The sequence below is a fragment of the Gadus macrocephalus genome, chromosome 11, assembly GCF_031168955.1.
Source record: "Gadus macrocephalus chromosome 11, ASM3116895v1".
Lineage (NCBI taxonomy): Eukaryota > Metazoa > Chordata > Actinopteri > Gadiformes > Gadidae > Gadus > Gadus macrocephalus.
In genome coordinates this window covers 24,685,541-24,694,780 of record NC_082392.1, presented here as the reverse complement: position 1 = coordinate 24,694,780, position 9,240 = coordinate 24,685,541, and the positions used below count along the sequence as shown (strand labels likewise).

The window sequence follows — 9,240 nt, the reverse complement described above, 5'->3', positions numbered from 1 at the left end:
CAATATACTGTAACTTCATACACATGCATCCAAAGTAAAAGGAAAACAAAGAAAACATGCAATTTGTTCAATTCAACATTTAATTATACAATGAATCAACATTAATACATTTAACCAATAACAACCCAGACCCATTTCTACTTATAGGAAAAATTACAACAGAACAGAAAAAAACTGAAAACGCAGGCTTGAAACCGTGAACTTTTGAAACCCCCTCCCAGGGAGGAATCTTTTGAAAACACAACTGTTTTGGTTATTCAGAAACTGGTGAAAATGGTTTCTCTGGTAACGCTGACGTCACGGCACATTTCACCCTACATTGAAATCCATTCGAAGTCCAATATCTTCCTCAAGAGTGTGCTCACATGTGGGTTCATCAACCCACGCTTTTTCTTGGCTTTGGAGCCCCTCTCTGGATTGATGCTCAAGAAGCACCTGTAAATAAAACAAGAAAACAACTTTCAGTTTTACATAGATTTATATATTGCATACTTTTTTTCAAAGACAGATGCAGTATACCTTACACCAAAGATGTCACAGGCACAGTGACATTATCAACAACTAGAGGCTGCTGTTCATCACAGAGATGAAAGACCATTTTTAAAGTAAATTCAATTTTTTTGGTTCAACTGTATTGAAGTAAGCGATTTATTTATGTTAATATACGTGATAAATCGCTCTATATTCATACAGTGATCACTTATATAGTGTGCGCATTTCATAACTCTGATCTCTCAGTCACCTGCTCTGCAATATAATCGGCAAATAAACTTTTCGGGGATCCCACAACTGATATCCAATCAGAAGACAGAACGCTACAAACCGGCACGTCTCACTGATGGTGCACGCCTAGAGCAATAGATCTTTAAGTGACTACAATGGCGGAGCAGGTAAAAAAACCTTCCCAATGTCTGTTTTGATGGTTTTTATCATGTTTATCACACTTATGGATCTGAGATGGTTCTAGATAACTCGCTGCTTGAAGACCGCAGTGCATTAATGTGGTGACTTAGGGACGAGGGAGGGGACAGCTAACTGCATTCAGTGTCAGGAAGTTAGCTAAACTGACCTTTCCGCTTACTTCACCTTTAACTAGAAAGCACTGTGGGAAACCCTGCAATGTTCATTTGAAAGTTAAAATACCTTTGGATAAACTCCAAAGTGGAGGAGCCCTCCTCAGGATACTGCAGGTTGAAGCAATAATAGCTTGCAAACATTGCAGCTATTCAGTTGCTGAAGGAGTGGTGTGGTCCCATCACAACCTTCTGTTCAATGCTGAGCATCCATGCGGTTGGCTTCATCATGTCACCTGAAAAGAACAATGAACACACATAAAGCGCTATTGTAAAGAAGTTGGGTGCTATGAGCAAGGAAAGAAGTTTCAGTAACCTTGAATGTTTTCACAAATTGTTACCCACTTACTGATGCTCGATGGTGTTGTGCCCCTGACGGAGTCTGTAAGGCAGCACTGCCTGGAAGGCCCTAACCTTAACCAGGCAGCGCTGCCTTGAAGACTCTGTTGGGTGCACAAAACACCGTTAAGCATCATTGTTACTGATGTAATTAATTGTCTATTGCACAACTCAAACCATTATGCCCTTCTTTGCTCTCCCCATTTTTAAGTCTCCAAGATTTGGTTCACAGTTCCAGAGCAAATCTAAGTCAATACACTACCCTTGAATGCTGCATAAAAGCAATCTGTAATCTCTAAAACCATCGACTTTACACCAATTACCGGCACTACTGTTGAAAGATGCTGAATCGAAAAGATCGAGACAAGCAACACTATTGGAAAAACAGGTTAGATCACTGATCAGCATGTTCTGTCAAAATATTGTGTAGCGCCTTGTTTATTTAAAAAACACATGGTACATTTATTACAGCTAGAAATATCAATATAAAATCCAGATATCAACAGTACCTTGGACAATCAAGCAGGGGTTGCTCGGCAATGGCACTGTGCTCTCAACATCAGCGGCAGTTGCACACGGCTGTAAAGTAAGAAGTAAATGTTACATTCATACAGTATATTGTAGCAAAGATTCAACATGGTGCATAAGACGTTCCACTGGTCCCACTGATTCTGAAGTTAAAGAGTGGAGTCAACAATTCCTGAGAACGCTTGTTGCCAAAATCAGTGAAAATATCCTCATGATCCGCTACCTGTGTGTGCGCTGCCCCCCCCCCCCCCCCCCCCGTTTACATGCCCGTTTACAGAGAGTAAGATGTGTATCAACACATTGTGAGGATCTAGACAATGATTTTGACAAAATCAGATTTTGACAACAAACGTTCTCCAGAATCACTGACTACACGTTGTGTCAACATGTGAATGAATGTGATTACTGGTAAATGTATACAAGTGCGAAAGATAACATAATATTACTGTCTAATACAATCACAACCTGCTTTTTTATTTTTTAAACAACTTACATCAGCCTCAAGCATGATGGCATTCTTCGGTTCTTTGAAATATGCCATCAGTAGCAGAAGGACACATGCAGCCTTGTCTGACGCCTCTGGCTCGTATTTAGCGAGGACGTCCCCGATCCCTGGACGGTTGAGCTGCTGGCAAAAGCGAATGATGGTACTGCCCTTGCTGTTCATAGCCTCTTCATACTTGGTTTGTATTGAGACATCCGTCAGCAGACTGAAGTGGGAGAAAAGGCCTCTCTGCGAGAATAGGAATGGCCAATCCTCCTTTATCTCATGAATGGCTGGTGTTCATAAACCCCGTTTATGAACTGGCGCTGGGTGATGTAGGTCTTCTCCATCAGATGTTCAGCCGTTTCTGCCCCTCCCATCCCTCCCTCTGCGTAGATGTTCAGTAGTTGTTGATTTTTTTCTTCCAAGGTTGCCTCCGTCTCTCCAGCAGGAAGTTCTTCCGGACACCACCGTACACAACCGTACTGGTCTACTGGGCCTCTGGCCATTGCGATTGCCCCCTCTGCCGCCACATTGGAGGGCCTGCGCTGCCTGCGTCGCCGAGTTTGAAGAGTTTGCTTCCTATTTTTGTATTCAACTCTTGTTTTTATTTGTTGCAAAAGGGAGTAGCAGCCGTCTCCCAGCATATCTCCCTTTTGTCCGACATCGGCAAAGCTTTTTGGCCAGTCTCTCACAATCATCCGGGCGATCGTGTGGCATGTTGCTCTTGTTGGGTTTTGCTCATGCACTAACATTTGGTCCACCACTGTCTTTATCATGTCTCTTCTGTCCCCTGGTGATGGTCTTTTTGCATCTGCTGTCGCTTTGCCAATAGCTGCTGGCATCTCTACCCATCGGACCCGGAAGTCAGTATACCATGGCCTGCCAGGCAATGTGGGTGATGAAAAGGAAGAGTTTCTTTCGGAAGTTCTTTCGGAACTTGACGAGGGAGTACTTGTGAGGGGTGGAGATTCGACAGCAACAGGATCTTCTACTTCAACTGGTGGAAGACCTAGAAGTGAGAAAGGAAAATTATTATAGATAGAGGTACAGCAAGAAGTAGATCCGGGTCGGATTCAAATCCAGGTCTGCTGTGAAGAGGACTGAGCCTCTAGGGGGACACTCTAACCACCTCTAGAACCCCTGAAGTCTCAAGCTATTTTAACGATCAAACTATAAAAATAATAAAAAACATGGCAGTGTCATAGTTGGATTTACCTTTATTCTTAATGCCGTTCAGCAGTCTGCAACACTGGATTTTACTGAGGTACTTCTCCAGATCCTTCGCTTCTACAAAGGCAAGGTCTGCTCTGCTCTCCACGCCAATCTCTTCCAACACTCCCAGCAGGGAAGTCAGGGTTTCAAGAGAGAGGCCCGGTAAAAATGAAACAATTTCTTCCTTCACGTCTTCCCGATCCATTCTCTAAAATAACAAGCCAGAATCAAATCAATATTAAAGTAACCAAACTAAATTAATTAAACTAACCTACCAGGGGAGCAGAACTCAAAAACACAAGGCCATAAAAAAATACCAGCACCGTTGCAAACCTATGTTGGAGGTAACCAAGGACTGATTGTGAGAAAAGCGCTATATATATATATAATTCTTTATTTCAGACCCAGGAGGATCCATATCAACACAAACAATAAACAAATACACAAACAATAAACAAATAACAAATAAATCAAATACATTATTATTATTGCACTCTCCTTACCCAACAGCAGATCAAATGACTGTGTGAATCCCCCAAACTAATTTACTAAATTTACTGAATGTTTAATATTTATTTACAAATTATTAACAATAAACAAGGGAAGATAACAATTGTAAGTAAGCATTATCAGTAGCTCCTGCAGACACGACTCCTCAATAACTTTCAAAATGTTCGATTTCGGCCAAGAAATTTCATTTCTATGCTTCCCTGGTTTAAACCGTCTCTAAAAATGAATGGTGGAGAGCAATAAGTGAAAGGTGATTAACTCTGTAAGCTGGAAGAGGATAGTAATCATGCAAATCTTCATGCTTGATGCAAACATAATCCTCTTCAGCTACTCCTAATTCACAGTAGATGCCCATGTCTCTCAACTTCACGAAAGTGTGTTTCTCCATTACAAAGTGCACAGAATCCTGGAGAACAACAACAAGGTTAATTTTCCCAACATTAAGTTCTTCATCGTTGCTCCCAAGCAAAACCATCATCCCTTTTTTGTACACTGTGCCTTTCACTGTGACATTGTTACAAGCCAGTGCAGACTGTGACTCAAACTCATAACTGGCAAGAGATGCCCTGATCTTGTCATGTAATCATTTACATACAACTCTGTGCCCTTTACTACTTGGATAATTGGAGGGAAAAGTTTGCCTGCACTAAGATAGGCTTGCAGAAGTTGGTGTCTCTCTGCCAGAGTCTGGCAAATACTTTTAAAGTTGTGTAATTTTCTGGCACACTGCTTGAAAAAAGTGTGTTTGCTTTCAAACCTTAGAGTCCACAGGCGGATAAGTGGGCCAAAGTGAAGGATGAGCTCTGGATAGTGGCATAAATAATGGTGCTTGGGTTTCAGGGGATGACCAGGGAAGAGCTGTTTCCTGTACCATATGTACTCTTCAATGATGACTTTCAGATATGCTACTTGGCCTGCTGTAATGGCTGGTGCACAGACAAGTTCCACTATCTCTCTCAGCTGCAAAATGAGCTGCCATACCTTGTTGTCAGCAGGATCTTTAATCCTGTCACCTATCAATAGAGGTAGCAATCTAAGAAAGCACCAGTTTTGAACTGCATGCCCACTTAATCTCTCGCCTCCAGCAGAGAGGTCAGCCGGCTTGTCCTTGCCATCATTTCCTTGGTATTTGAATTGGTTCTTACACCGATTTAACTGCAGGTAAGTAAAATGCTTCTCCTTGACTAAATGACCAATAAACAAAGCAAGGTCATAAGAGACAATACCCTCAAACAAGTCATGGCCAAGGCATGGTGGAAGGCCAGGCTGGCAAACATGGAAATGTGTTAGTTGGTTGAAAGGAGAGTCAGACTTGATGCCGCAGACTGAGTCAGTGCCACTTGTTTTTAGATGTTGCAAATTACTTTTGTAGGCTTGTACTGTTCTTGTGATACCACACAAATGTGGTTCTTTCATAAATGTATCTCTGTCTACCTCGCAGTAGCGACAGAAACGATCAGCCCTACTGAAATTTTCTAAAAAAAAAACAATGCCATGCGATCCCAAGTTGTCTCCTGAAATTGCAACCAAAGTGCCTTTTACAACATTGCCTTCACTTAGCACAATACCTCTCTCCTCCAGGACTTTGAGGTCCTTGATGAGTGGTTCAAAAACTTTGTTCATCCCAAAGTACTTAAAGTCCTTCTCCCGGCATAGAAGGACAAGCTGCATCTGATCTATAGTGGATCTATTGTGAGGTAAAATGTCAGTCAGAGTTGAGTAAACAGCTAACACTTTGTGTTTTTTTTTCCCTGATCCAAGAGGGTTAACGACCTCAAACGCATCTTGGTATAGCATCAAACCAACCGAGGAAGGCTCAGTTTTTAACAGCAGATTACTTTGAACTCCCTCCCCATCCTTAACATCCTGATAGACGTTAACAACAGAGGGTTGCAAACGTGTTGCAGCATACTGTTCTCGTACAGACTCACTTTTAAACAGTGCAGCCAAAGTCTCCTGTACAGGTACATACTGGGCAAAGCACTCTTTGCCATTTTCATCATTTCCCAAGAACACAGGAACAGGCTCAACGTAGTTGAAACTTTCTTTAAAAGCACCCTTCCTCTTATAGTCTGTGCTCAGAACTCCCCTGTTATAGAGCTTGAGTAGATCCCCTCTGCTCAGTTCATCAATAGTGTTGCTTATGGTGGCCTCTGGAATACCAAGTACCTTCAATTTCTCACTTAGAATGTTAAGCACATGTGACAGGCCAATTTCATGGGCATTTTGAAAGTCCTCAATGATTGTTTGTAGTGTACTTGCTGGCAGGGACGTGCACAGGGGGGTTGCTCAGGTTGCTTGGGCAACTGCCCATATGCCCTCCTCGACTCAGGTTGCCCTTCCGAGAAAAAAAAAAAATATATATATATGTATATATATATTTTTTTTTAATCATTTAATGGATGCAGAATTTCATGTAGGCCTAGATAATAAAAATCGCCACTCGAAACATTTCATAAAGTAAGCGTAGCCTCATTCAATTCCGTTCGGGCACTGAGAGTGAAAGTCAGTAGGGGGAGGGCAAACTCTGCCGCGCGGCAACAGCCGCTTTTGCCGCCTCCTCTCTGCCGCCCTTCCCCCATTGAAATGAATGGAGGCGGCGAGTTGCCGCGCGGCATGTGAAAGCTGCTTTAAGTAGCTGCAGCACTGCACGCGACCGGAACACCGGCACCTGTGAGACGACTGCCTTGATGTTCTCGGAAAAGGTGAATTTGAGATGTATAACAAACAAATAATCATCATCACGTTTTATGAAATGAATTACAATCTTCATAAATCCAGGCTCAGTTTGCCACGTAACGTTTAGCCTAAATAATCAGACAGCTAGCTAGCTTGCAGACAAGCAGCCCGTTATCACATAGTCTACACATTTTTGGTAGGCAAACTAAGCTACATGTCTGCTGATAGTTCGTTTCTAACATTTCGTTTTAACAAGAAGAATAAATGATGGAAGTAATGCATCACATGAATTCTTTCATTCAAAATGGTTCATGCCTAAATCGTATCACTATTTTGGGCATTGATGTATTGTTATTGTTAAGTGAAGCCGAAATGCCCAGTGAAAAGAGGAGGATTCAGGAGAGAGAGAGAGACAACTAAAGGAGGCAGCAAAGAGGAGCACATCACTACAGGGTAGTGATGATGTGCTCCGAAATCAGTGTGGTCAAGAGCGGCTGTCTGACCTCCTCCTGCTGTCCATAGAGAAGGACATACCAATCGACAAAGAAGAGGTTCTGAAGGCTTCTCTTTTGAAGCTTTGCATTTTTAAAATGTCAATTTGGAGAAACTTATCAGTGACTTGATAGGATGTTGTTTAATTATGTTTGTGTTCATGTTATGTTCTTCTTCTTCAAATCATGTTTTTCTGCATTATCGTTAGTAGTAGTTATTTCAGTGTTTTACTTATTTGTATTAATATATTATAAAGACCCTGTTATTCTCAGTTCTTCATATAGCCTGTGAGGTTTTTTTTTTGGGGGGGGGGGGTGCCCTTTTTTCAGGTCAGAGCAACTGCCCCTCAAAATTCCTGTGCACGTCTCTGCTTGCTGGTAACAATAGCTTGGCTTGTAATTTCAAGTAGAGAAGTGTAAGGTTTTGTAAAAAGAGGGTTTCATCCACAGCCAATTGCATTTCTTGTTCAGGTTGTTTATCAGAGATATCTAAACATGAGTGACTGGATTCAGGCTGACTCAAAGGCTCTGCAAGAACAGACCGACTCAAAGTTTCTGTGGGAACAGACGTATCTAGAACCGAATCATCTAAGTCCTCTATACCTCTACTTCGATGTTTCCTGGAAACATGTGAGGCAAAACTGGACGCAACTGTAAAGCTGCAGTCACAACCTCTGAATGGGCATTTGATTTCCAATCCTTCTTCTGAGTGTGAATTCAAATGCTTTACAAGGGAGTTTACAGTTTCACACTTGAATGCACAAGACTGAGCCAGACACTTTAAGGGTGTGGACAACGACTTGCAATATCTTGGTTGTTTGTGCTCTCTAAACATATGTGCTCTCAGAACAGTGGCTTTGCGGTACATCCGAGTACAGTAAGGCACACCACACAGATAGTGATAATTTGGAGTGTTACTGTGCAACTTTGCGTGCTGAATAAACTGAACAGTAGTCTCAGACACATGCTCGCACAGACTAAATTTACATTGGAACATTGTTCACCAAAAGCATAAAATTAACTAGCTAGAAGGGGGATGGGCCATATTCTCGCATCTTCGTCCTCTTTTGGCCAGGATGGGATGACAGCAGTCGTTGAAGGTCGTAGCAATAACAAACAAAACCTGTGGAAGAGAAAAAGAACACATCTTAATACTATAATTGTTTGTGTGTTGTGGGTGCCTACTAGGTTACGGCTTGTTAAATTAGTAAAATGGACTGCTAAAGCTTAATTGCACCTCTAAGTTGTAGGCCGATGACTTGCAGTCAGTAACCTTAACCTTCGTCCTCTTTTGGCCAGGATGGGATGACAGCAGCCGTTGAAGGTCGTAGCAATAACAAACAAAACCTGTGGAAGAGAAAAATAACACATCTCTTAATACTATAATTGTTTGTGTGTTGTGGGTGCCTACTAGGTTACGTCTTGTTAAATTAGTAAAATTGACTGCTAAAGCTTAATTGCACCTCTAAGTTGTAGGCCGATGACTTGCAGTCAGTAACAGAGGCGGAGTGGCCGTCGGGACGATCGGGAGATTTGCCGGTCGGCCGGCCGGCCAGCCAGCAAGTTCAGGTGGACCGGCCCACAATTGTGTAGCAGCCTGCGAAGTCAGTTGAACCGGCCCACAGTTGTGAGCGGCCGCGAGGCGTTTGCAAGCCGGCCCTGAGCATAATTTAATCCCCGCCAAGACGCCGTGAAAATCCCCGAAATAAACAATATATGTCTCAAGAACATCCAACCAATATTTATACCACTTGCTTACTCTCTATGTCTCATTCATGGTTTTTCTTTTATATCATTTTTTTTTACTTCATTTAATTCTTCATTATTCAGGCGTTACAGAACTTTCATGGCCATGAATAAATAATACGAACTACAGTTTACTTTAATATGTTTGTTCTTGAATTGACGTAATGGAGCAAAG

At 42.1% G+C, this 9,240-nt stretch overlaps 1 pseudogene; it reads right to left on the bottom strand.

Moving 5' to 3' along the window:
- Positions 1-248: 248 nt before the first annotated feature.
- LOC132468308 (uncharacterized) lies at positions 249-3,860 on the bottom strand (annotated as a pseudogene).
- Positions 3,861-9,240: the final 5,380 nt, after the last annotated feature.